General features: G+C 62.9%; 1 protein-coding gene across 1 annotated transcript in view; it reads left to right on the forward strand.

Moving 5' to 3' along the window:
* The first annotated feature begins 19,117 nt into the window (after positions 1-19,117).
* Positions 19,118-24,084, forward strand: part of LOC138295238 (zinc finger protein 420-like) — a 35,984-nt gene continuing 31,017 nt past the window's right edge. The window contains exon 1 of the mRNA XM_069233430.1: positions 19,118-19,226. The gene's annotated coding sequence lies outside the window, so the exon portion shown is untranslated. The remainder of the gene's footprint in view (positions 19,227-24,084) is intronic.

Consider the following 24,084-nt stretch of genomic DNA (forward strand, 5'->3'; position numbering starts at 1 on the left):
TCCTGTGCCCTGCCTCCTGTGCCCTGCCTCTTGTGCCCTCCTCCTGTGTCCTGCCTCCTGTGCTCTCATTCCCAGCCCTTCTCCCCAACCCTCCTCCTGTGCCCTGCCTCCTGTGCCCTCCTCCCCTGCCTTCCTCCTCAGCCCTCCTCCTGTACCCTGCTCCTGTGCCCTCCTCCCCTGCCCTCACCCTGTGCCCTGCCTCCTGTGCCCTCCTCCCTGACCCTCCTCCCCAGCCCTCCTCTTGCGCCCTCCTCCTGTGCCCTGCCTCCTGTGCCCTGCCTCCAGTGCCCTCCTCCCTTGCCCTCGTCCTGTACCCTGCCTCCTGTGCCTTCCTCCCCTGCCCTCCTCCTGTGCCCGGCTTCCTGTGCTCTCCTCTCCTGCCCTCCTCCACGGCCCTCCTCCCCAGCCCTTCTCCCCAGCCCTCTTCATGTGCCCTGCCTCCTGTGTCCTTCTCCTGTGCCCTGCCCTCTCTCCTGTGCCCTGCCTCGTGTGCCCTCCTTCCCTGCCCTCCTTCTGTGCCCTGCCTCCTATGCCCTCATCCTGTGCCCTGCCTCCCCAGCCCTCACTCTATGCCCTGACTCCTGTGCCCTGCCTCCTGTGCCCTCCTCCCCTGCCCTCCTCACCTGCCCTCTTCTGCAGCCCTCCTTCTGTGCCCTCCCTCCCTCCTGTGAACCCCTCTCTGTGCCCTGCCACCCCTGCCCTCCTCCCCAGCCCTCATCCTGTGCCCTCCTCCCCAGCCCTCCTCCTGTGCCCTGCCTCCTGTGCCCTCCTCCCATGCCCTCCTCCTGTGCCCTGCCTCCTGTGCCCTCCTCCCCTGCCCACCTCCCCAGCCCTGCACACCAGCCTTCTTCCCCAGCCCTCCTCCTGTGCCCTCCCTCCCTCCTGTGCCCTCCTCCCCTGCCCTCCTCCTGTGCCCTGCCTCCTGTGCCCTCCTCCCCTGCCCACCTCCCCAGCCCTGCCCACCAGCCTTCTTCCCCTGCCCTCCTCCTGTGCCCTGCCTCCTGTGCCCTGCCTTCTGTGCCCTCCTCGCCAGCCCTCCTTCTCTGCCCTCCTCCCCAGCCCTCCTCCTGTGCCCTGCCCCCTTTGCCCTCCTCCCCTGCCCTCCTCCCCAGCCCTCCTCCTGTGCCCTGCCTCCTGTGCCCTCCTCCCCTGCCCTCATCCTGTGCCCTGCCTCCTGTGCCCTCCTCCCCGACCCTCCTCCTGCGCCCTCCTCCTGTGCCCTGCCTCCTGTGCCCTCCTCCCCTGCCCTCCTCCTGTGCCCTCCTCCCCAGCATCCTCCCCAGCCCTCCTCCTGTGCCCTGTCTTCTGTGCCCTCCTCGCCAGCCCTCCTCTGCCCTCCTCCCCAGCCCTCCTCCTGTGCCCTGCCTCCTGTGCCCTCCTCCCCTGCCTTCCTCCTGTGCCCTGCCTCCTGTGCCCTCTTCCCCTGCCCTCATCCTGTGCCCTGCCTCCTGTGCCCTCCTCCCCGACCCTCCTCCTGCGCCCTCCTCTTGTGCCCTGCCTCCTTTGCCCTCCTCCTGTGCCCTTCCTCCTGTGCCCTCTTCCTGTGCCCTCCTCCTGTGCCCTGCCTCCTGTGCTCTCCTCCCCTGCCCTCCTCCCCTGCTCTCCTCCCCAGCCCTCCTGTGCCCTGCCTCCTGTGCCCTGCCTCCTGTGCCCTCCTCCCCTGCCCTCCTCCTGTGTCCTGCCTCTTGTGCCCTCCTCCTGTGCCCTGCCTCCTGTGCTCTCATTCCCAGCCTTCCTCCCCAGCCCTCCTCCTGTGCCCTGCCTCCTGAGCCCTCCTCCCCTGCCTTCCTCCTCAGCCCTCCTCCTGTGCCCTGCCTCCTGTGCCCTCCTCCCCTGCCCTCACCCTGTGCCCTGCCTCCTGTGCCCTCCTCCCCGATCCTCCTCCTGCGCCCTCCTCCTGTGCCCTGCCTCCTTTGCCCTCCTCCTGTGCCCTTCCTCCTGTGCCCTCTTCCTGTGCCCTCCTCCTGTGCCCTGCCTCCTGTGCTCTCCTCCCCTGCCCTCCTCCCCTGCTCTCCTCCCCAGCCCTCCTGTGCCCTGCCTCCTGTGCCCTCCTCCCCTGCCCTCCTCCTGTGTCCTGCCTCTTGTGCCCTCCTCCTGTGCCCTGCCTCCCCTGCCCACCTCCCCAGCCTTCTTCCCCAGCCCTCCTCCTGTGCCCTCCCTCCCTCCCGTGCCCTCCTCCCCTGCCCTCCTCCCCAGCCCTCCTCCTGTGCCCTGCCTCCTGTGCCCTTCTCCCCTGCCCCATCGTGTGCCCTGCCTCCTGTGCCCTCCTCCCCGATCCTCTGCCTGCGCCCTCCTCCTGTGCCCTGCCTCCCGTGCCCTCCTCCTGTGCCCTGCCTCCTGCGCTCTCCTCCCTGCCCTCCTCCCCTGCCCTCCTCCCCTACCCTCCTTCCCAGCCCTCCTCCCCAGCCCTCCTCCTGTGCCCTGCCTCCTATGCCCTCCTCCCCAGTCCTCCTCCCCAACCCTGCCTCCCCTGCCCTCCTCCCCTGCCCTCCTCCTGTGCCCTGCCTCCTGTGCCCTCCTCCCCTGCCCTCCTCCTGTGCCCTGCCTACTATGCCCTCCTTCCCAGCACTCCTCCCCAGCCCTCCTCCTGTACCCTGCCTCCCCTGCCCTCCTCCTGTGCCCTGCCTCCAGTGCCCTCCTCCCCTCCCCTCATCCTGTGCCCTGCCTCCTGTGCCCTCCTCCTATGCCCACCTCCTGCGCCCTCCTCCTGTGCCCTGCCTCCTGGGCCCTGCATCCCCTGCCCTCCTCACCAGCCCTCCTCCTGTGCCCTCCTCATGTGCCCTCCTCCCCAGCCCTCCTCCTGTGCCCTGCCTCCTGTGCCTTCCTCCCCAGCCCTCCTCCTGCGCCCTGCCTCCTGGGCCCTACCTTCACTACCCTCCTCCCCAGCCCTCCTCCTGTGCCCTCCTCCTGTGCCCTGTCTCCCCTGCCCTCCTCCCCAGCCCTCCCTCCTGTGCCCTGCCTCCTGTGCCCTCCTCCCCTGCCCTCCTCCTGTGCCCTCCTCCCCAGCCTCCTCCCCAGCCCTTTTCCTGTGCCCTGCCTCCGGTGCCCTCCTCCCCAGCCCTCCTCCTGTGCCCTGCCTTCTGTGCCCTCCTCGCCAGCCCTCCTCCTCTGCCCTCCTCCCCAGCCCTCCTCCTGTGCCCCCAGCCCTCCTCCTGTGCCCTGCCTCCTGTTCCCTTCCTCATGTGCACTCCTCCTGTTCCCTCCTCCCCTGCCCTCCTCACCAGCCCTCCTCCTGTGCCCTGCCTCCTGTGCCCTGCCTCCTGTGCCCTTTTCCTGTGCCCTGCCTCCTGTGCCATCCTCCCCAGCCCTCCTCCTGTGCCCTGCCTCCTGTGCCCTCCTCCCCTGCCCTCCTCCTGTGTCCTCCTCCCCAGCCCTCCTCCTGTCCCCTGCCTCCTGTGCCCTCCTCCCCTGCCCTCTTCCTGTGTCCTCCTCCTGTGTCCTCCTCCCCCACCCTGCCTCCTGTGCCCTCCTCCCCAGCCCTCCTCCTGCGCCCTCCTTCTGTGCCCTGCCTCCTGTGCCCTGCCTCCTGTGCCCTCCTCCCCTGCCCCCCTCCTGTGCCCTGCCTCCTGTGCCCTGCCTCTTGTGCCCTCCTCCTGTGTCCTGCCTCCTGTGCTCTCATTCCCAGCCCTTCTCCCCAACCCTCCTCCTGTGCCCTGCCTCCTGTGCCCTCCTCCCTTGCCTTCCTCCTCAGCCCTCCTCCTGTACCCTGCTCCTGTGCCCTCCTCCCCTGCCCTCACCCTGTGCCCTGCCTCCTGTGCCCTCCTCCCCGACCCTCCTCCCCAGCCCTCCTCTTGCGCCCTCCTCCTGTGCCCTGCCTCCTGTGCCCTGCCTCCAGTGCCCTCCTCCCTTGCCCTCGTCCTGTACCCTGCCTCCTGTGCCTTCCTCCCCTGCCCTCCTCCTGTGCCTGGCTTCCTGTGCTCTCCTCTCCTGCCCTCCTCCACGGCCCTCCTCCCCAGCCCTTCTCCCCAGCCCTCTTCATGTGCCCTGCCTCCTGTGTCCTTCTCCTGTGCCCTGCCCTCTCTCCTGTGCCCTGCCTCGTGTGCCCTCCTTCCCTGCCCTCCTTCTGTGCCCTGCCTCCTATGCCCTCATCCTGTGCCCTGCCTCCCCAGCCCTCACTCTATGCCCTGACTCCTGTGCCCTGCCTCCTGTGCCCTCCTCCCCTGCCCTCCTCACCTGCCCTCTTCTGCAGCCCTCCTTCTGTGCCCTCCCTCCCTCCTATGAACCCCTCTCTGTGCCCTGCCACCCCTGCCCTCCTCCCCAGCCCTCCTCCTGTGCCCTGCCTCCTGTGCCCTCCTCCCATGCCCTCCTCCTGTGCCCTGCCTCCTGTGCCCTCCTCCCCTGCCCACCTCCCCAGCCCTGCACACCAGCCTTCTTCCCCAGCCCTCCTCCTGTGCCCTCCCTCCCTCCTGTGCCCTCCTCCCCTGCCCTCCTCCTGTGCCCTGCCTCCTGTGCCCTCCTCCCCTGCCCACCTCCCCAGCCCTGCCCACCAGCCTTCTTCCCCTGCCCTCCTCCTGTGCCCTGCCTCCTGTGCCCTGCCTTCTGTGCCCTCCTCGCCAGCCCTCCTTCTCTGCCCACCGCCCCAGCCCTCCTCCTGTGCCCTGCCCCCTTTGCCCTCCTCCCCTGCCCTCCTCCCCAGCCCTCCTCCTGTGCCCTGCCTCCTGTGCCCTCCTCCCCTGCCCTCATCCTGTGCCCTGCCTCCTGTGCCCTCCTCCCCGACCCTCCTCCTGTGCCCTCCTCCCCTGCCCTCCTCCCCTACCCTCCTTCCCAGCCCTCCTCCCCAGCCCTCCTCCTGTGCCCTGCCTCCTATGCCCTCCTCCCCAGTCCTCCTCCCCAACCCTGCCTCCCCTGCCCTCCTCCCCTGCCCTCCTCCTGTGCCCTGCCTCCTGTGCCCTCCTCCCCTGCCCTCCTCCTGTGCCCTGCCTACTATGCCCTCCTTCCCAGCACTCCTCCCCAGCCCTCCTCCTGTACCCTGCCTCCCCTGCCCTCCTCCTGTGCCCTGCCTCCAGTGCCCTCCTCCCCTCCCCTCATCCTGTGCCCTGCCTCCTGTGCCCTCCTCCTATGCCCACCTCCTGCGCCCTCCTCCTGTGCCCTGCCTCCTGGGCCCTGCATCCCCTGCCCTCCTCACCAGCCCTCCTCCTGTGCCCTCCTCATGTGCCCTCCTCCCCAGCCCTCCTCCTGTGCCCTGCCTCCTGTGCCTTCCTCCCCAGCCCTCCTCCTGCGCCCTGCCTCCTGGGCCCTACCTTCACTACCCTCCTCCCCAGCCCTCCTCCTGTGCCCTCCTCCTGTGCCCTGTCTCCCCTGCCCTCCTCCCCAGCCCTCCCTCCTGTGCCCTGCCTCCTGTGCCCTCCTCCCCTGCCCTCCTCCTGTGCCCTCCTCCCCAGCCTCCTCCCCAGCCCTTTTCCTGTGCCCTGCCTCCGGTGCCCTCCTCCCCAGCCCTCCTCCTGTGCCCTGCCTTCTGTGCCCTCCTCGCCAGCCCTCCTCCTCTGCCCTCCTCCCCAGCCCTCCTCCTGTGCCCCCAGCCCTCCTCCTGTGCCCTGCCTCCTGTTCCCTTCCTCATGTGCACTCCTCCTGTTCCCTCCTCCCCTGCCCTCCTCACCAGCCCTCCTCCTGTGCCCTGCCTCCTGTGCCCTGCCTCCTGTGCCCTTTTCCTGTGCCCTGCCTCCTGTGCCATCCTCCCCAGCCCTCCTCCTGTGCCCTGCCTCCTGTGCCCTCCTCCCCTGCCCTCCTCCTGTGTCCTCCTCCCCAGCCCTCCTCCTGTCCCCTGCCTCCTGTGCCCTCCTCCCCTGCCCTCTTCCTGTGTCCTCCTCCTGTGTCCTCCTCCCCCACCCTGCCTCCTGTGCCCTCCTCCCCAGCCCTCCTCCTGCGCCCTCCTTCTGTGCCCTGCCTCCTGTGCCCTGCCTCCTGTGCCCTCCTCCCCTGCCCCCCTCCTGTGCCCTGCCTCCTGTGCCCTGCCTCTTGTGCCCTCCTCCTGTGTCCTGCCTCCTGTGCTCTCATTCCCAGCCCTTCTCCCCAACCCTCCTCCTGTGCCCTGCCTCCTGTGCCCTCCTCCCTTGCCTTCCTCCTCAGCCCTCCTCCTGTACCCTGCTCCTGTGCCCTCCTCCCCTGCCCTCACCCTGTGCCCTGCCTCCTGTGCCCTCCTCCCCGACCCTCCTCCCCAGCCCTCCTCTTGCGCCCTCCTCCTGTGCCCTGCCTCCTGTGCCCTGCCTCCAGTGCCCTCCTCCCTTGCCCTCGTCCTGTACCCTGCCTCCTGTGCCTTCCTCCCCTGCCCTCCTCCTGTGCCTGGCTTCCTGTGCTCTCCTCTCCTGCCCTCCTCCACGGCCCTCCTCCCCAGCCCTTCTCCCCAGCCCTCTTCATGTGCCCTGCCTCCTGTGTCCTTCTCCTGTGCCCTGCCCTCTCTCCTGTGCCCTGCCTCGTGTGCCCTCCTTCCCTGCCCTCCTTCTGTGCCCTGCCTCCTATGCCCTCATCCTGTGCCCTGCCTCCCCAGCCCTCACTCTATGCCCTGACTCCTGTGCCCTGCCTCCTGTGCCCTCCTCCCCTGCCCTCCTCACCTGCCCTCTTCTGCAGCCCTCCTTCTGTGCCCTCCCTCCCTCCTATGAACCCCTCTCTGTGCCCTGCCACCCCTGCCCTCCTCCCCAGCCCTCCTCCTGTGCCCTGCCTCCTGTGCCCTCCTCCCATGCCCTCCTCCTGTGCCCTGCCTCCTGTGCCCTCCTCCCCTGCCCACCTCCCCAGCCCTGCACACCAGCCTTCTTCCCCAGCCCTCCTCCTGTGCCCTCCCTCCCTCCTGTGCCCTCCTCCCCTGCCCTCCTCCTGTGCCCTGCCTCCTGTGCCCTCCTCCCCTGCCCACCTCCCCAGCCCTGCCCACCAGCCTTCTTCCCCTGCCCTCCTCCTGTGCCCTGCCTCCTGTGCCCTGCCTTCTGTGCCCTCCTCGCCAGCCCTCCTTCTCTGCCCACCGCCCCAGCCCTCCTCCTGTGCCCTGCCCCCTTTGCCCTCCTCCCCTGCCCTCCTCCCCAGCCCTCCTCCTGTGCCCTGCCTCCTGTGCCCTCCTCCCCTGCCCTCATCCTGTGCCCTGCCTCCTGTGCCCTCCTCCCCGACCCTCCTCCTGCGCCCTCCTCCTGTGCCCTGCCTCCTGTGCCCTCCTCCCCTGCCCTCCTCCTGTGCCCTCCTCCCCAGCATCCTCCCCAGCCCTCCTCCTGTGCCCTGTCTTCTGTGCCCTCCTCGCCAGCCCTCCTCTGCCCTCCTCCCCAGCCCTCCTCCTGTGCCCTGCCTCCTGTGCCCTCCTCCCCTGCCTTCCTCCTGTGCCCTGCCTCCTGTGCCCTCCTCCCCTGCCCTCATCCTGTGCCCTGCCTCCTGTGCCCTCCTCCCCGACCCTCCTCCTGCGCCCTCCTCCTGTGCCCTGCCTCCTTTGCCCTCCTCCTGAGCCCTTCCTCCTGTGCCCTCTTCCTGTGCCCTCCTCCTGTGCCCTGCCTCCTGTGCTCTCCTCCCCTGCCCTCCTCCCCTGCTCTCCTCCCCAGCCCTCCTGTGCCCTGCCTCCTGTGCCCTCCTCCCCTGCCCTCCTCCTGTGTCCTGCCTCTTGTGCCCTCCTCCTGTGCCCTGCCTCCTGTGCTCTCATTCCCAGCCTTCCTCCCCAGCCCTCCTCCTGTGCCCTGCCTCCTGAGCCCTCCTCCCCTGCCTTCCTCCTCAGCCCTCCTCCTGTGCCCTGCCTCCTGTGCCCTCCTCCCCTGCCCTCACCCTGTGCCCTGCCTCCCCTGCCCTCCTCCTGTGTCCTGCCTCTTGTGCCCTCCTCCTGTGTCCTGCCTGCTGTGCTCTCATTCCCAGCCCTCCTCCCCAGCCCTTCCCCTGTGCCCTGCCTGCTGTGCCCTCCTCCCCTGCCTTCCTCCTCAGCCATCCTCCTGTGCCCTGCCTCCTGTGCCCTCCACCCCTGCCCTCACCCTGTGCCCTGCCTCCTGTGCCCTTCTCCCCGACCCTTCTCCCCAGCCCTCCTCCTGTGCCCTCCTCCTGTGCCCTGCCTCCTGCCCTGCCTCCTGTGCCCTCCTCCCGTGCCCTGCCTCCTGTGCCCTGCCTCCTGTGCCCTGCCTCTTGTGCCCTCCTCCTGTGTCCTGCCTCCTGTGCTCATACCTAACCCTCCTCCCCAGCCCTCCTCCTGTGCCCTGCCTCCTGTGCCCTGCCTTCTGTGCCCTCCTCGCCAGCCCTCCTCCTCTGCCCTCCTCCCCAGCCCTCCTCCTGTGCCCTGCCTCCTTTGCCCTCCTCCCCTGCCCTCCTCCCCAGCCCTCCTCCTGTGCCCTGCCTCCTGTGCCCTCCTCCCCTGCCCTCATCCTGTGCCCTGCCTCCTGTGCCCTCCTCCCCGACCCTCCTCCTGCGCCCTCCTCCTGTGCCCTGCCTCCTGTGCCCTCCTCCCCTCCTCCTGTGCCCTCCTCCCCAGCATCGTCCCCAGCCCTCCTCCTGTGCCCTGTCTTCTGTGCCCTCCTCGCCAGCCCTCCTCTGCCCTCCTCCCCAGCCCTCCTCCTGTGCCCTGCCTCCTGTGCCCTCCTCCCCTGCCTTCCTCCTGTGCCCTGCCTCCTGTGCCCTCCTCCCCTGCCCTCATCCTGTGCCCTGCCTCCTGTGCCCTCCTCCCCGACCCTCCTCCTGCGCCCTCCTCCTGTGCCCTGCCTCATTTGCCCTCCTCCTGTGCCCTTCCTCCTGTGCCCTCTTCCTGTGCCCTCCTCCTGTGCCCTGCCTCCTGTGCTCTCCTCCCCTGCTCTCCTCCCCTGCTCTCCTCCCCAGCCCTCCTGTGCCCTGCCTCCTGTGCCCTCCTCCCCTGCCCTCCTCCTGTGTCCTGCCTCTTGTGCCCTCCTCCTGTGCCCTACCTCCTGTGCTCTCATTCCCAGCCTTCCTCCCCAGCCCTCCTCCTGTGCCCTGCCTCCTGAGCCCTCCTCCCCTGCCTTCCTCCTCAGCCCTCCTCCTGTGCCCTGCCTCCTGTGCCCTCCTCCCCTGCCCTCACCCTGTGCCCTGCCTCCCCTGCCCTCCTCCTGTGTCCTGCCTCTTGTGCCCTCCTCCTGTGTCCTGCCTGCTGTGCTCTCATTCCCAGCCCTCCTCCCCAGCCCTTCCCCTGTGCCCTCCCTGCTGTGCCCTCCTCCCCTGCCTTCCTCCTCAGCCATCCTCCTGGGCCCTGCCTCCTGTGCCCTCCACCCCTGCCCTCACCCTGTGCCCTGCCTCCTGTGCCCTTCTCCCCGACCCTTCTCCCCAGCCCTCCTCCTGTGCCTCCTCCTGTGCCCTGCCTCCTGCCCTGCCTCCTGTGCCCTGCCTCCTGTGCCCTGCCTCTTGTGCCCTCCTCCTGTGTCCTGCCTCCTGTGCTCATACCTAACCCTCCTCCCCAGCCCTCCTCCTGTGCCCTGCCTCCTGTGCCCTGCCTCCTGTGCCCTGCCTCCCCAGCCCTCCTCACCAGCACTCTTCCGCAGCCCTCCTTCTGTGCTCTCCCTCCCTCCTGTGCCCCCCTCTCTGTGCCCTGCCACCCCTGCCCTCCTCCCCAGCCCTCATCCTGTGCCCTCCTCCCCAGCCCTCCTCCTGTGCCCTGCCTCTGTGCTCTCCTCCCCTGCCCTCCTCCAGTGCCCTGCCTCCTGTGCCCTCCTCCCCAGCCCTCCTCCTGTGCCCTGCCTCCTGTGCCCTCCTCCCAGCCCTCCTCACCAGCCTTCTTCCCCAGCCCTCCTCCTGTGCCCTCCCTCCCTCCCGTGCCCTCCTCCCCTGCCCTCCTCCCCAGCCCTCTTCATGTGCCCTGCCTCCTGTGCCCTTCTCCTGTGCCCTGCCCTCCCTCCTGTGCCCTGCCTCCTGTGCCCTTCTTCCCTGCCCTCCTTCTGCGCCCTGCCTCCTATGCCCTCATCCTGTGCCCTGCCTCCCCAGCCCTCAGTCTGTGCCCTGCCACCTGTGCCCTGCCTCCTGTGCCCTCCTCCCCTGTCCTCCTCACCAGCCCTCTTCCGCAGCCCTCCTTCTGTGCCCTCCCTCCCTCCTGTGCCCCCCTCTCTGTGCCCTGCCACCCCTGCCCTCCTCCCCAGCCCTCATCCTGTGCCCTCCTCCCCAGCCCTCCTCCTGTGCCCTGCCTCCTGTGCCCTCCTCCCCTGCCCTCCTCCTGTGCCCTGCCTCCTGTGCCCTCCTCCCCAGCCGTCCTCCTGTGCCCTGCCTCCTGTGCCCTCCACCCCTGCCCTCACACTGTGCCCTGCCTCCTGTGCCCTTCTCCCCGACCCTTCTCCCCAGCCCTCCTCCTGCGCCCTACTCCTGTGCCCTGCCTCCTGTGCCCTGCCTCCTGTGCCCTCCTCCCGTGCCCTGCCTCCTGTGCCCTGCCTCCTGTGCCCTCCTCCCCAGCCGTCCTCCTGTGCCCTGCCTCCTGTGCCCTCCACCCCTGCCCTCACACTGTGCCCTGCCTCCTGTGCCCTTCTCCCCGACCCTTCTCCCCAGCCCTCCTCCTGCGCCCTACTCCTGTGCCCTGCCTCCTGTGCCCTGCCTCCTGTGCCCTCCTCCCGTGCCCTGTCTCCTGTGCCCTGCCTCCTGTGCCCTGCCTCTTGTGCCCTCCTCCTGTGTCCTGCCTCCTGTGCTCATACCCAGCCCTCCTCCCCAGCCCTCCTCCTGTGCCCTGCCTCCTGTGCCCTGCCTCCTGTCCCCTCCTCCCCTGCCCTCCTCACCAGCACTCTTCCGCAGCCCTCCGTCTGTGCTTTCCCTCCTGTGCCCCCTCTCTGTGCCCTGCCACCCCTGCCCTCCTCGCCAGCCCTCATCATGTGCCCTCCTCCCCAGCCCTCCTCCTGTGCTCTGCCTCTGTGCCCTCCTCCCCTGCCCTCCTCCAGTGCCCTGCCTCCTGTGCCCTCCTCCCCAGCCCTCCTCCTGTGCTTGCCTCCTGTGCCCTACTCCCAGCCCTCCTCACCAGCCTTCTTCCCCAGCCCTCCTCCTGTGCCCTCCCTCCCTCCCGTGCCCTCCTCCCCTGCCCTCCTCCCCAGCCCTCTTCATGTGCCATGCCTCCTGTGCCCTTCTCCTGTGCCCTGCCCTCCCTCCTGCGCCCTGCCTCGTGTGCCCTTCTTCCCTGCCCTCCTTCTGTGCCCTGCCTCCTATGCCCTCATCCTGTGCCCTGCCTCCCCAGCCCTCAGTCTGTGCCCTGCCACCTGTGCCCTGCCTCCTGTGCCCTCCTCCCCTGCCCTCACCCTGTGCCCTCCTCCCCTGCCTTCCTCCTCAGCCCTCCTCCTGTGCCCTGCCTCCTGTGCCCTCCTCCCCTGCCCTCATCCTGTGCCCTGCCTCCCCTGCCCTCCTCCTGTGCCCTGCCTCTTGTGCCCTCCTCCTGTGTCCTACCTCCTGTGCTCTCATTCCCAGCCCTCCTCCCCAGCCCTCCCCCTGTGCCCTGCCTCCTGTGCCCTCCTCACCTGCCTTCCTCCTCAGCCCTCCTCCTGTGCCCTACCTCCTGTGCCCTCCTCCCCTGCCCTCACCCTGTGCCCTGCCTCCTGTGCCCCCCTCCCCGACCCTCCTCCCCAGCCCTGCTTCTGCGCCCTCCTCCTGTGCCCTGCCTCCTGTGCCCTGCCTCCTGTTCCCTCCTCCCCTGCCCTCCTCCTGTGCCCTGCCTCCTGTGCCCTGACTCTTGTGCCCTCCTCCTGTGTCCTGCCTCCTGTGCTCTCATTCCCAGCCCTCCTCCCCAGCCCTCCTCCTGTGCCCTGCCTCCTGTGCCCTCCTCTCCTCCCCTCCTCCCCAGCCCTCTTCCGCAGCCCTCCTTCTGTGCCCTCCCTCCCTCCTGTACCCCCCTCTCTGTGCCCTGCCACCCCTGCCCTCCTCCCCAGCCCTCATCCTGTGCCCTCCTCCCCAGCCCTCCTCCTGTGCCCTGCCTCCTGTGCCCTCCTCCCCTGCCCTCCTCCTGTGCCCTGTCTCCCCTGCCCCCCTCCTGTGTCCTGCCTCCTGTGCTCTACTTCCCAGCCCTCCTCCCCAGCCCTCCTCCTGTGCCCTGCCTCCTGTGCCCTCCTCCCCTGCCCTCCTCCCCAGCCCTCCTCCTGTGCCCTGTCTCCAGTGCCCTCCTCCCCTCCCCTCATCCTGTGCCCTGCCTCCTGTGCCCTCCTCCTGCGCCCTCCTCCTGTGCCCTGCCCCCTGGGCCCTGCCTCCTGTGCCCTCCTCCCCAGCCCTCCTCCTGTGCCCTGCCTCCTGTGCCCTCCTCCCCTGCCCTCCTCCTGTGCCCTGCCTCCTGTGCCCTCCTCCCCAGCCGTCCTCCTGTGCCCTGCCTCCTGTGCCCTCCACCCCTGCCCTCACACTGTGCCCTGCCTCCTGTGCCCTTCTCCCCGACCCTTCTCCCCAGCCCTCCTCCTGCGCCCTACTCCTGTGCCCTGCCTCCTGTGCCCTGCCTCCTGTGCCCTCCTCCCGTGCCCTGCCTCCTGTGCCCTGCCTCCTGTGCCCTGCCTCTTGTGCCCTCCTCCTGTGTCCTGCCTCCTGTGCTCATACCCAGCCCTCCTCCCCAGCCCTCCTCCTGTGCCCTGCCTCCTGTGCCCTGCCTCCTGTGCCCTCCTCCCCTGCCCTCCTCACCAGCACTCTTCCGCAGCCCTCCGTCTGTGCTCTCCCTCCTGTGCCCCCCTCTCTGTGCCCTGTCACCCCTGCCCTCCTCGCCAGCCCTCATCCTGTGCCCTCCTCCCCAGCCCTCCTCCAGTGCCCTGCCTCCTGTGCCCTCCTCCCCAGCCCTCCTCCTGTGCTTGCCTCCTGTGCCCTACTCCCAGCCCTCCTCACCAGCCTTCTTCCCCAGCCCTCCTCCTGTGCCCTCCCTCCCTCCCGTGCCCTCCTCCCCTGCCCTCCTCCCCAGCCCTCTTCATGTGCCATGCCTCCTGTGCCCTTCTCCTGTGCCCTGCCCTCCCTCCTGCGCCCTGCCTCGTGTGCCCTTCTTCCCTGCCCTCCTTCTGTGCCCTGCCTCCTATGCCCTCATCCTGTGCCCTGCCTCCCCAGCCCTCAGTCTGTGCCCTGCCACCTGTGCCCTGCTTCCTGTGCCCTCCTCCTCTGTCCTCCTCACCAGCCCTCTTCCGCAGCCCTCCTTCTGTGCCCTCCCTCCCTCCTGTGTCCCCCTTTCTGTGCCCTGCCACCCCTGCCCTCCTCCCCAGCCCTCATCCTGTGCCCTCCTCCCCAGCCCTCCTCCTGTGCCCTGCCTCCTGTGCCCTCCTCCCCTGCCCTCCTCCTGTGCCCTGCCTCCTGTGCCCTCCTCCCCAGCCCTCCTCCTGTACCCTGCCTCCTGTGCCCTCCTCCCCTGCCCACCTCCCCAGCCCTCCTCACCAGCCTTCTTCCCCAGCCCTCCTCCTGTGCCCTCCCTCCCTCCCATGCCCTCCTCCCCTGCCCTCCTCCCCAGCCCTCCTCCTGTGCCCTGCCTCCTGTGCCCTCCTCCCCTGCCCTCACCCTGTGCCCTCCTCCCCTGCCTTCCTCCTCAGCCCTCCTCCTGTGCCCTGCCTCCTGTGCCCTCCTCCCCTGCCCTCATCCTGTGCCCTGCCTCCCCTGCCCTCCTCCTGTGCCCTGCCTCTTGTGCCCTCCTCCTGTGTCCTACCTCCTGTGCTCTCATTCCCAGCCCTCCTCCCCAGCCCTCCCCCTGTGCCCTGCCTCCTGTGCCCTCCTCACCTGCCTTCCTCCTCAGCCCTCCTCCTGTGCCCTACCTCCTGTGCCCTCCTCCCCTGCCCTCACCCTGTGCCCTGCCTCCTGTGCCCCCCTCCCCGACCCTCCTCCCCAGCCCTGCTTCTGCGCCCTCCTCCTGTGCCCTGCCTCCTGTGCCCTGCCTCCTGTTCCCTCCTCCCCTGCCCTCCTCCTGTGCCCTGCCTCCTGTGCCCTGCCTCTTGTGCCCTCCTCCTGTGTCCTGCCTCCTGTGCTCTCATTCCCAGCCCTCCTCCCCAGCCCTCCTCCTGTGCCCTGCCTCCTGTGCCCTCCTCTCCTGCCCTCCTCCGCAGCCCTCTTCCGCAGCCCTCCTTCTGTGCCCTCCCTCCCTCCTGTGCCCCCCTCTCTGTGCCCTGCCACCCCTGCCCTCCTCCCCAGCCCTCATCCTGTGCCCTCCTCCCCAGCCCTCCTCCTGTGCCCTGCCTCCTGTGCCCTCCTCCCCTGCCCTCCTCCTGTGCCCTGTCTCCCCTGCCCCCCCCCGGTGTCCTGCCTCCTGTGCTCTACTTCCCAGCCCTCCTCCCCAGCCCTCCTCCTGTGCCCTGCCTCCTGTGCCCTCCTCCCCTGCCCTTCTCCCCAGCCCTCCTCCTGTGCCCTGTCTCCAGTGCCCTCCTCCCCTCGCCTCATCCTGTGCCCTGCCTCCTGTGCCCTCCTCCTGCGCCCTCCTCCTGTGCCCTGCCCCCTGGGCCCTGCCTCCTGTGCCCTCCTCCCCTGCCCTCCTCCTGTGCCCTGCCTCCTGTGCCCTCCTCCCCAGCCCTCCTCCTGTGCCCTGCCTCCTGTGCCCTCCTCCCCTGCCCACCTCCCCAGCCCTCCTCAGCAGCCTTCTTCCCAGCCCTCCTCCTGTGCCCTCCCTCCCTCCCATGCCCTCCTCCCCTGCCCTCCTCCCCAGCCCTCCTCCTGTGTCCTGCCTCCTGTGCCCTCCTCCCCTGCCCTCACCCTGTGCCCTCCTCCCCTGCCTTCCTCCTCAGCCCTCCTCCTGTGCCCTGCCTCCTGTGCCCTCCTCCCCTGCCCTCACCCTGTGTCCTGCCTCTTCTGCCCTCCTCCTGTGCCCTGCCTCTTGTGCCCTCCTCCTGTGTCATGCCTCCTGTGCTCTCATTCCCAGCCCTCCTCCCCAGCCCTCCCTCTGTGCCCTGCCTCCTGTGCCCTCCTCACCTGCCTTCCTCCTCAGCCCTCCTCCTGTGCCCTACCTCCTGTGCCCTCCTCCCCTGCCCTCACCCTGTGCCCTGCCTCCTGTGCCCTCCTCCCGACCCTCCTCCCCAGCCCTGCTCCTACGCCCTCCTCCTGTGCCCTGCCTCCTGTGCCCTGCCTCCTGTGCCCTCCTCCCCTGCCCTCCTCCTGTGCCCTGCCTCCTGTGCCCTGCCTCTTGTGCCCTCCTTCTGTGTCCTGCCTCCTGTGCTCTCATTCCCAGCCCTCCTCCCCAGCCCTCCTCCTGTGCCCTGCCTCCTGTGCCCTACCTCCTGTGCCCTCCTCTCCTGCCCTCCTCACCAGCCCTCTTCCGCAGCCCTCCTTCTGTGCCCTCCCTCCCTCCTGTGCCCCCCTCTCTGTGCCCTGCCACCCCTGCCCTCCTCCCCAGCCCTCATCCTGTGCTCTCCTCCCCAGCCCTCCTCCTGTGCCCTGCCTCCTGTGCCCTCCTCCCCTGCCCTCCTCCTGTGCCCTGTCTCCCCTGCCCTCCTCCTGTGTCCTGCCTCCTGTGCTCTCCTTCCCAGCCCTCCTCCCCAGCCCTCCTCCTGTGCCCTGCCTCCTGTGCCCTCCTCCCCTACCCTCCTTCCCAGCCCTCCTCCTGTGCCCTGCCTCCAGTGCCCTCCTCCCCTCCCCTCATCCTGTGCCCTGCCTCCTGTGCCCTCCTCCTGCGCCCTCCTCCTGTGCCCTGCCTCCTGGGCCCTGCCTCCCCAGCCCTCCTCCTGTTCAGTACTACCTCACCCACTAAAGCGCATTAGTGCATGAGGACATTGATGCTCATAACTATTAGGAGTCACTGATGCTCACTACAACCCTGGGGCAATGAATGTCATTACTTCCTGGAATGGGTGATGCTCATTACCGCCTATGTTCATTGATGAACATTACTGCTTTGGGTCAATGAGGTTAATTACCACCTCGGGCCATTGGGGACTATTCACACGTGACAAAAATAATGTTATTTACTTCCTGAGCCCTACTAAGGGGAATTTACGTTTATTGCCGCCTGTGGACATTGATGTACATTACCATCTCCTGCTACTAAAGCTCCTTGGTTATCACTACTAGCTATGACACTGAGATTAATTAATACCTGTTGAGACTGAGGCCTGTTAGTGGATGGGGACATAAGGACAATGATGATCATTACTGCTTGTGCCCCTCACTACTGGTTAGAGCAGCTTCTGCTCAACCCATTACTGCCTGGGGCCATGGAACTCACTACTGGTTAGAACAGCTTCTGTTCAACCCATTACTGGTTGGGGCCATTGAGTTCAGTACTGGTTAGAGCAGCTTCTGTTCAACCCATTACTGCCTGGGGCCATTGAGCTCAGTACTGGTTAGAGCAGCTTCTGTTCAGTCCATTGCTGCCTGGGGCCATTGAGCTCACTACTGGTTAGAACAGCTTCTGTTCAACCCATTACTGGTTGGGGCCATTGAGTTCAGTACTGGTTAGAGTAGCTTCTGTTCAACCCATTACTGCCTGGGGCCATGGAACTCACTACTGGTTAGAGAAGCTTCCGTTCAACCCATTACTGGTTGGGGTCATCGAGCTCAGTAGTGGTTAGAGCAGCTTCTGTTCAGTCCATTACTGCCTGGGGCCCATGAGCTCACTACTGGTTAGAGCAGCTTCTGTTTAGTCCATAACTCGCTGGGGCCATTGAGCTCAGTACTGGTTAGAGCAGCTTCTGTTCAGTCTGTTACTGCCTGGGGCCACTGAGCTCAGCACTGGTTAGGGCAGTTTCTGTTCATTACTACTCCTAAGTACCGCAGTCCATTACTGGCTGACGCTATTGATACTCATTGCTACCTGTGATCAGTGATTTTCATTAATACCTGTTAACATTCAGCCCTGTTATTGCATGGGGACACTCGTGCCCATCACTGCCTGTGGCCATTGAAAGTCACTACTGGTTAGAGCAGCTACTGTTCAGTCTGTTACTGTCTGGGCCATTGACCTCAGTATTGGTTGGATCAGTTTCTGTTCATTACTACTCATGGGCATCTCAGTCCATTACTGGTTGGTGCTATCGATACTCACTGCTTGCTACCTGTGATCACTGATTCCCATTAATACCTGTTAACATTCAGCCCTGTTATTGCATGGGGACACTCATGCCCATCACTGCCTGGGGCCAATGAAAGTCACAACTGATTAGAGCAGCTTCTGTTCAGTCTGTTACTGCCTGGGGCCACTGAGCTCACTACTGGTTAGAGCAGCTTCTGTTCAGTCTGTTACTGCCTGGGGCCATTGAGCTCAGTACTGGTTAGAGCAGCTTCTGTTCAGTCCATTACTGCCTGGGGCCCATGAGCTCACTACTGGTTAGAGCAGCTTCTGTTCAGTCTGTTACTGCCTGGGGCCATTGAGCTCAGTACTGGTTAGAGCAGCTTCTGTTCAGTCCATTACTGCCTGGGGCCCATGAGCTCAGTACTGGTTAGAGCAGCTTCTGTTCAGTCTGTTACTGCCTGGGGCCATTGAGCTCAGTACTGGTTAGAGCAGCTTCTCTTCAGTCTGTTACTGCCTGGGGCCATTGAGCCCAGTCCTGATTAGGGCAGTTTCTGTTCATTACTACTCGTGAGTACTGCAGTCCATTACTGGCTGACGCTATTGATACTCATTGCTACCTGTGATCACTGATTCTCATTAATACCTGTTAACATTCAGCCCTGTTACTGCTTGGGGACACTCTCACCCATTACTGCCTGGGGCCATCGAAGGTCACTGTCGCCTATGGTCATTTGAAGTGCTCTGCTGCCTAAAATGAATGATCTTCCTGGGTCCAGTGGCAATTATTTTTCCTGGGGCCAGTGTCTGCACAGATCCATAGATATATATTTGACATGGTGATTGTTGATATTGTCTGTCTATCCTACTGGATTAGCCAATGCTTGTTTATTTATCAGTTTGGCGGCTCTCAGGTGTCTTTCACAGACTCAGTGGACACCAGTGGCCACATATAGGCCCTCATTCTGACCTTGGCGGGCGGCGGAGGCCGCCCGCCAAAGTCCCGCCGTCAGGTTACCGTTCCGCGGTCGAAAGACCGCGGCGGTAATTCTGACTTTCCCGCTGGGCTGGCGGGCGGTCGCCTTCAGACCGCCAGCCAGCCCAGCGGGAAAGAGGCTTCCACGATGAAGCCGGCTCGGAATCGAGCCGGCGGAGTGGAAGCTGTGCGACGGGTGCAGTTGCACCCGTCGCGTATTTCACTGTCTGCGCAGCAGACAGTGAAATACATGTAGGGGCCCTCTTACGGGGGCCCCTGCAATGCCCATGCCAGTGGCATGGGCACTGCAGGGGCCCCCAGGGGCCCCGCGACCCCCCCTACCGCCATCCGGATCTCGGCGGTCCGACCGCCGGGATCTGGATGGCGGTAGGGGGGGTCGGAATCCCCGCGGCGGTGCAGCAAGCTGCGCCGCCGCGGAGGATTCAATGGGGCCGCGGTACACTGGCGGGACCCCGCCAGTGGTGCCGGTCCGACCGCGGCTTTACCGCCGCGGTCGGAATCCCCATTGGAGCACCGCCGGCCTGTCGGCGGTGCTCCCGCGGTCCTCCGCCCTGGCGGTTGACCGCCAGGGTCAGAATGACCACCATAGTCTACATACTTCAGCAGGGAGTCTGAGCACCAGACTTCCCTTCACAATCCGATGTGAGGCCAAGAGCTTTCGGCCTCTACAGACTCAGGGGTGTCTCTTATAACATGGGGGGGTGTTCCTGGAAGGTTCAGAGTAAGTCACGTCCACATCGATGCTCAAAAGAAACAATTCACAAACTGCGTCTCCTACAAAGTCTGCTGGGAGGAGGCATCCGGCCTCTGTGTGGGGGCTTGCGGGTGGCACTGTGGCACCCTAGTCACCCCTGCAAACTATGAACCTGTTTATTGAAGGAGCCTTTTGAGGTCCGGGCACAGCAGTAAAAGGACATTCATTGTAGGGTAGAGTGGTTCCTGGGGTGGGATTAGTCTGGCGTTTACTTTAAGGTACATATCTGAGTGTTATGTTGGCATTTGCACTTCATACATGTAACATTGCAATAGCATGCCATGCTTTGGGAGTGTGGGGCTGAGATAGCAATGGTTGGGGTTCAGATAAACGGGGTCTAACCCTGCCTGTGCGTGTTATCAGTAGGTGGATGTGGTAACCACTGAGCTGTGAGTGAGATCTGCTGTTACTCCATAGGGGAACTTGGGGGCTGTGCCAAGTACATATCTTTTAGTGGGTTCCAGTGTGCTGCGGGCTGCCAGAGTAGTCGGTTGGTGAGGGTGGGGCAGGGCAGGAAGTTAAGACATTTGTACAGGATGCTGACAGCCCCTTCCGGTCTTGTGAGCAGCTGCACCACAGATCAGGAGGGGTGGGGGCCGCACACAAACCCTGGATGGACACAGACCGTGGATTATCACCCAGAAGTGCTGTGTGAAGGGAGCGCGCTGTGTGATCTGCTGCAGGTGAGTGAGTTGTGGCCGTGTCTGCTGCAGGTGAGTGAGTTGTGGCCGTGTGATCTGCTGCAGGTGAGTGAGTTGTGGCCGTGTCTGCTGCAGGTGAGTGAGTTGTGGCCCTGTGATCTGCTGCAGGTGAGTGAGTTGTCGCCGTGTCTGCTGCAGGTGAGTGAGTTGTGGCCGTGTGATCTGCTGCAGGTGAGTGAGTTGTCGCCGTGTGATCTGCTGCAGGTGAGTGAGTTGTCGCCGTGTGATCTGCGGCGGGTGAGTGAGTTGTCGCCGTGTGATCTGCGGCAGGTGAGTTGTCGCTGTGTGCTGCCCCTCTCTCCCTCCGTCTCTCCCCCCTCTGCCTCGTCCTTTCCCTCAACCCCCCATCTCTCCCCTCTACCTTCCCCTCTTCCCCCGTCCCTCCCCCTCCCTCTCTCCCACACACTTCCTTTTTCTCTCCTTCCCTCCTCCTCCCTCTCTCTTCCTCTCCCTCCCTCTCTCCCCTCTCTCTTTCTCTGTCTTCTCCTCCCTCCTCTCTCCCTCTTTCTCCCCCTCCGTCCTCCCCCCCTTTGTATGTTCCATCTTTATCTTTCATTTCTACATGCACCTATGTACCGGATTTTATCAGGTACAATAACTATTGCACCTAAAAGGGGCCACTCGTGATCAGGCCCACAGCCTTTGACCCCCAGCAGGGCTGTCTCAGCCTCTCATCCTTGTGAGGGGGATAGTAGTAGCTGCCATGATGAGGTATTGGGTGTGATGTCATCTTACAGTGGATTTGATGGAATGTGATGTTTGTTAAACACACATTTACCACGTACGTGTTGTGTTCGTGCTCCGGTGTTAGCTTGTCTGTGGTTGTGGGTTCACCCACGTCACGGGAATTGTGGGTGGGGTCACTGCATGTGCTCTCGTCCCAGGGGACTAAACAAGACCTGAACTTCAGGGGGGTGGGCCAGTGCAAGGGCCACTATGCACAAACTCCAGACACCACTCTCTGGTCTACGGGGCTTTCTTTAATAAACCTCAGAGCAGGATAGGTTTATCAGAGGGGCGTGTTAAGGATGTGTCAATAAATGGTACATACACTCAAGAAGGAAATCGAAGACTAATTTCTAATAGCAACACATATTTTTATACACCAGGATCATTAAAATCCGGTAAGTACTTTCGGAGTTTGCAATTATAGAAGAAAACGTTAAAATGCCCACTTGTCAGTTCTTGAGGCATGCACCTCGAACGCAGTAATGGTTCCTTCATTGGGGTACTTGTAGACAGAGTTCGGGGTGCCCTGTGGGACTTACGGTGCTGGGGGGCCAAGGTCCGAAGCCCCAGCAGCAGTTCGGGTTCACTGCCCGGGGGTGTCTGGGTGCAGAGGTGCTGGTCGGGTGATAGCCTCGAACGCTACAGGGGGGACCCGTGAAAACAGGACTTGGGGGGCTCAGCTCGTGAAGGCCTTGGGGCAGCAGGGCACAGTCGGTTGGGGTGCACCTTGGCTGTGGGTCTGGGGTGCAGGGGCGTTTGTCCGGCCGCCCCTCTGCGTCCGAGGCTCTCACGTTTCTTGAGGGAACGAGCAGAAGCCTGCGGGATCCCTCTCGGTGTCGTCTCGGCTCCGAAGCCCCGCGTCCTGCAGGTCGGGTTCAGTGCTGGGGTCCGGACTGGTTCCTGCCGGGCCTCAGGAAGTACATGAAATGTAGAGAATACACAGTCTCCGGGCCCCAAAATTCAGGGCCACATCAGCAAAATAGGTTTAGAGCAACCACTCACCAACTTGTATAGTGGGGTAGTGCCTTATTTGAAGAAAGCACCAGGCGCTATAGAAGTCCGCCTCCTTTGTCTTCATCATCTTCCAGCGTAGGTACACAGGCGAGAGGTAAGTATCTGAATGTTGGTGCCGGAGACCGTGTGTTCTGTACATTTCATGTACTTCCCGAGGCACGGCGAGCACAAAGTCAGCAGGGCCCCTTTCACTGGGAAGGTGGAGGCCGCTCTATAGGCGGAGTTGAAATGCACGTTCATTATTTCTATTGAGTCAGAGGAACTGGGAATTCATTCAGGAATGATGAATCACCCCATGCTCTATATATACATTGCCATTGCTAAATTCGAGGATGTTATCTTTAAGAACGTGACACTTCGAGCATGAAGTAAATCCGAAAATCTGAAACTTTGAATGTCACACATCATTTCAATGAACGTGGGGCGGAGAAGCGCCTGTATTTGGCTGGCGGGTGAAGGTCACGTGTGTACTATAAACACCAGCATCGCTGTCAGTCATGACGCAGAAAGCACCAGGAGAAGACGGGTGTCGAAACGCGTCGTGGTGCCACAGACAGCCTCAACTAGTAACGAGGAATAAATGTGCGGTGATTACTACCTCCAGGAGTGCAGCGTTCTGTTTCTTCCTGTTATATTTAGGGTTTGGTCCTTTACCCTAACGCAGCACCGGCACTGAGGCACATCGCTGTTGAGGACCGACAGCTTGGAATATATGTATATTGTATTGTATTGTAATCGTATTTATATAGCGCTTACTACGCCTGACGAGGCGTCAAAGCGCTTTTCGGTGAGTAGCACGCTACTCTGGAACCCAATAAGAATTAGTGAACCCAATAAGAATTAGTGATGGATCAGTATCGGGAAATAATAAGTACAGTTTTAGTATTATTATGAGTTAATGTGAGCCGCGGATATGAGAGTTTGTTAGTTAGATTGACTGGAGTAATAGAGGGGTGGAGGAGGGAAGAAATCCAGAACTGTTAATTGGGAGTATATCCTTCATTTACTCAACCCAAAGGCTTGGGATGAGTAAAGGGGGATGGAGGAGGGAAGAGTCTGTGGAAGGGTTAGGGAGAGCATAGTAGCAGGGTGAGATAAATGAGGGAGAATTTAGTAGGGTTGTGTGGGAGGTCACAGAGGTAGAGTGAGGTTTGGTGAGTTAGATGTGGAGGGAAGAGCTTAGGCAGAGTTATTTAGGAGATGAAAGTGGTAGAAAGGATTTGGGATGAGTCAGAGTGAGAATGGAGGATAGTTTGATAGAGACATGACATATGATGATGGGTAGATAAGTGTGATAAGATGAGAGCAGGAATTCATGGAGATCTAGTATAACAACCCACCCAGGAGCCATGCAATGACCCACGAACATGCCAAGCACAGAAACAACATATACACATACATACATAGATAGATATATATATATATATATACATACACACATACACACATACACACACACACATGAATACACACACATACACACATACAATACATAATTAGAACCATGGGTAAAATATACTTAGTCAAACAGTATGTGTCCCTCTGTGTGAGTTTAGCATAAGGAATGCTGGTGAAGCTCAAGTAAGAGTGTTCGGGGAACTGAAAAAGTCTGTGGCGAGTTAAGTTTACTCTGGGATAGCATGAGGGTGGAGGACAGGTATTCGGCGAATTGAGATTCAAATTCGGTCTGTTAGACCTGGCCCTTTTTTGCAGGGTTATCCCCAAACGTTTTGCCTTCTTCCTCCTATTTTTTCTGACCTGTTTTTGTTGGCTTTAGGACTCTGCCACTGCTAACCAGTGCTAAAGTGCATTTATTCTCTGTCTAAAATGTATTGGTGATTTGTTTTGCCATGATTGGCATATATGATTTACTAGTAAGTTCCTAGAAAAGTGCAGTGTGTGCGCCCAGGGACTGTAATTCAAACTCTACTAGTGGGCTTGCATCACTAATTGCGCCATCCACATGAGTAGTCCTGTTAGTGTGTCACAGACCTGTCACTGCAAGATCTGTGTGTGCAGTTTTAAACTGCCATTTCGATGAGGCAAGTGCACGCACTTACTCGGCCCAAACCTTTCCTTTTACTACATGTAGGTCACCCCTAAGGTAAGCCTAAGGCAGCCCCATGGGCAGGGTGCAGCTTATTTAAAGGTAGGACATGTACTGGTCTGTTTTACATGTCCTGATAGTGAAATACTGCCAAATTCGGCTTTCACTATTGCAAGGCTGATCCCTCACATGGGGGATTGCCTTGAAATATCTTTTAAGTGTAATTTCCCCATTTGGAGCAAATGGAAATATGGAGTTTGGGGTCTCTGAACTCACAATTTAAAATTACATCTTTTAGTGAAGTTGTTTTTTTAATTGTAAGTTTGAAAATGCCACTTTTAGAAAGTGGGCATTTTCTTGCTGAACCAGTCTATGCCTCTGCCTGTCTGCTGAATATACACCTGGGTAAGAATGACAGTTGGTCTGTTTGAGTATATACTCTAGACAGTCACACAGAAGCGCAGAAGCATAAAGTCCCAACTGGGTCATGCTGGACCGGATACCATCTGAAAGTTCAGGCTGAAAACAATGGAGCGCAGGTTAGATATCAGCCCCCTGCATAGTACTGTGTTTTGCGTTGATGTTGAGGGAGATGCGAGGAGCAAGGGAGGGGATATGTCATTGTCGATCATATGTCATTGTCGATGCTTAGGAAGGATGCAATACGTTGGTTCCGAGTTCCGAGCTGCGCAAAGTCAGAGATGTGTTGGAAATGGAGGCAATGGATCAGCATCGATGGGGATGCGCCAGTTCAGAGCAGCGCAATTTCATTGCTATAGATTCTTGCTGGAGCAGCACTTCATACCCACTTCAGAGGGCCCAGGCCTGGATTGGCAACATTTGGCAGGACAAGACCCACAGAGTCAGGTGCTGTAGCAGTGATGAGTTGGAAGTCTTTTATATCCCTGAGACTTCAGAAAATAGACCAGTCAATTGGCTCTTGGAGTCATTCATGGTGTTGGGTTCAAATGATGTGGGTCCAGTTCTCACCCGGGTAAGGAGGACAGCAGGTAAGCACAGCAAGAAAGCAGTTCTTCCAGAGCAGCAGTC

Source organism: Pleurodeles waltl, chromosome 5 (genome assembly GCF_031143425.1).
Source record: "Pleurodeles waltl isolate 20211129_DDA chromosome 5, aPleWal1.hap1.20221129, whole genome shotgun sequence".
Taxonomy (NCBI): Eukaryota; Metazoa; Chordata; class Amphibia; order Caudata; family Salamandridae; genus Pleurodeles; species Pleurodeles waltl.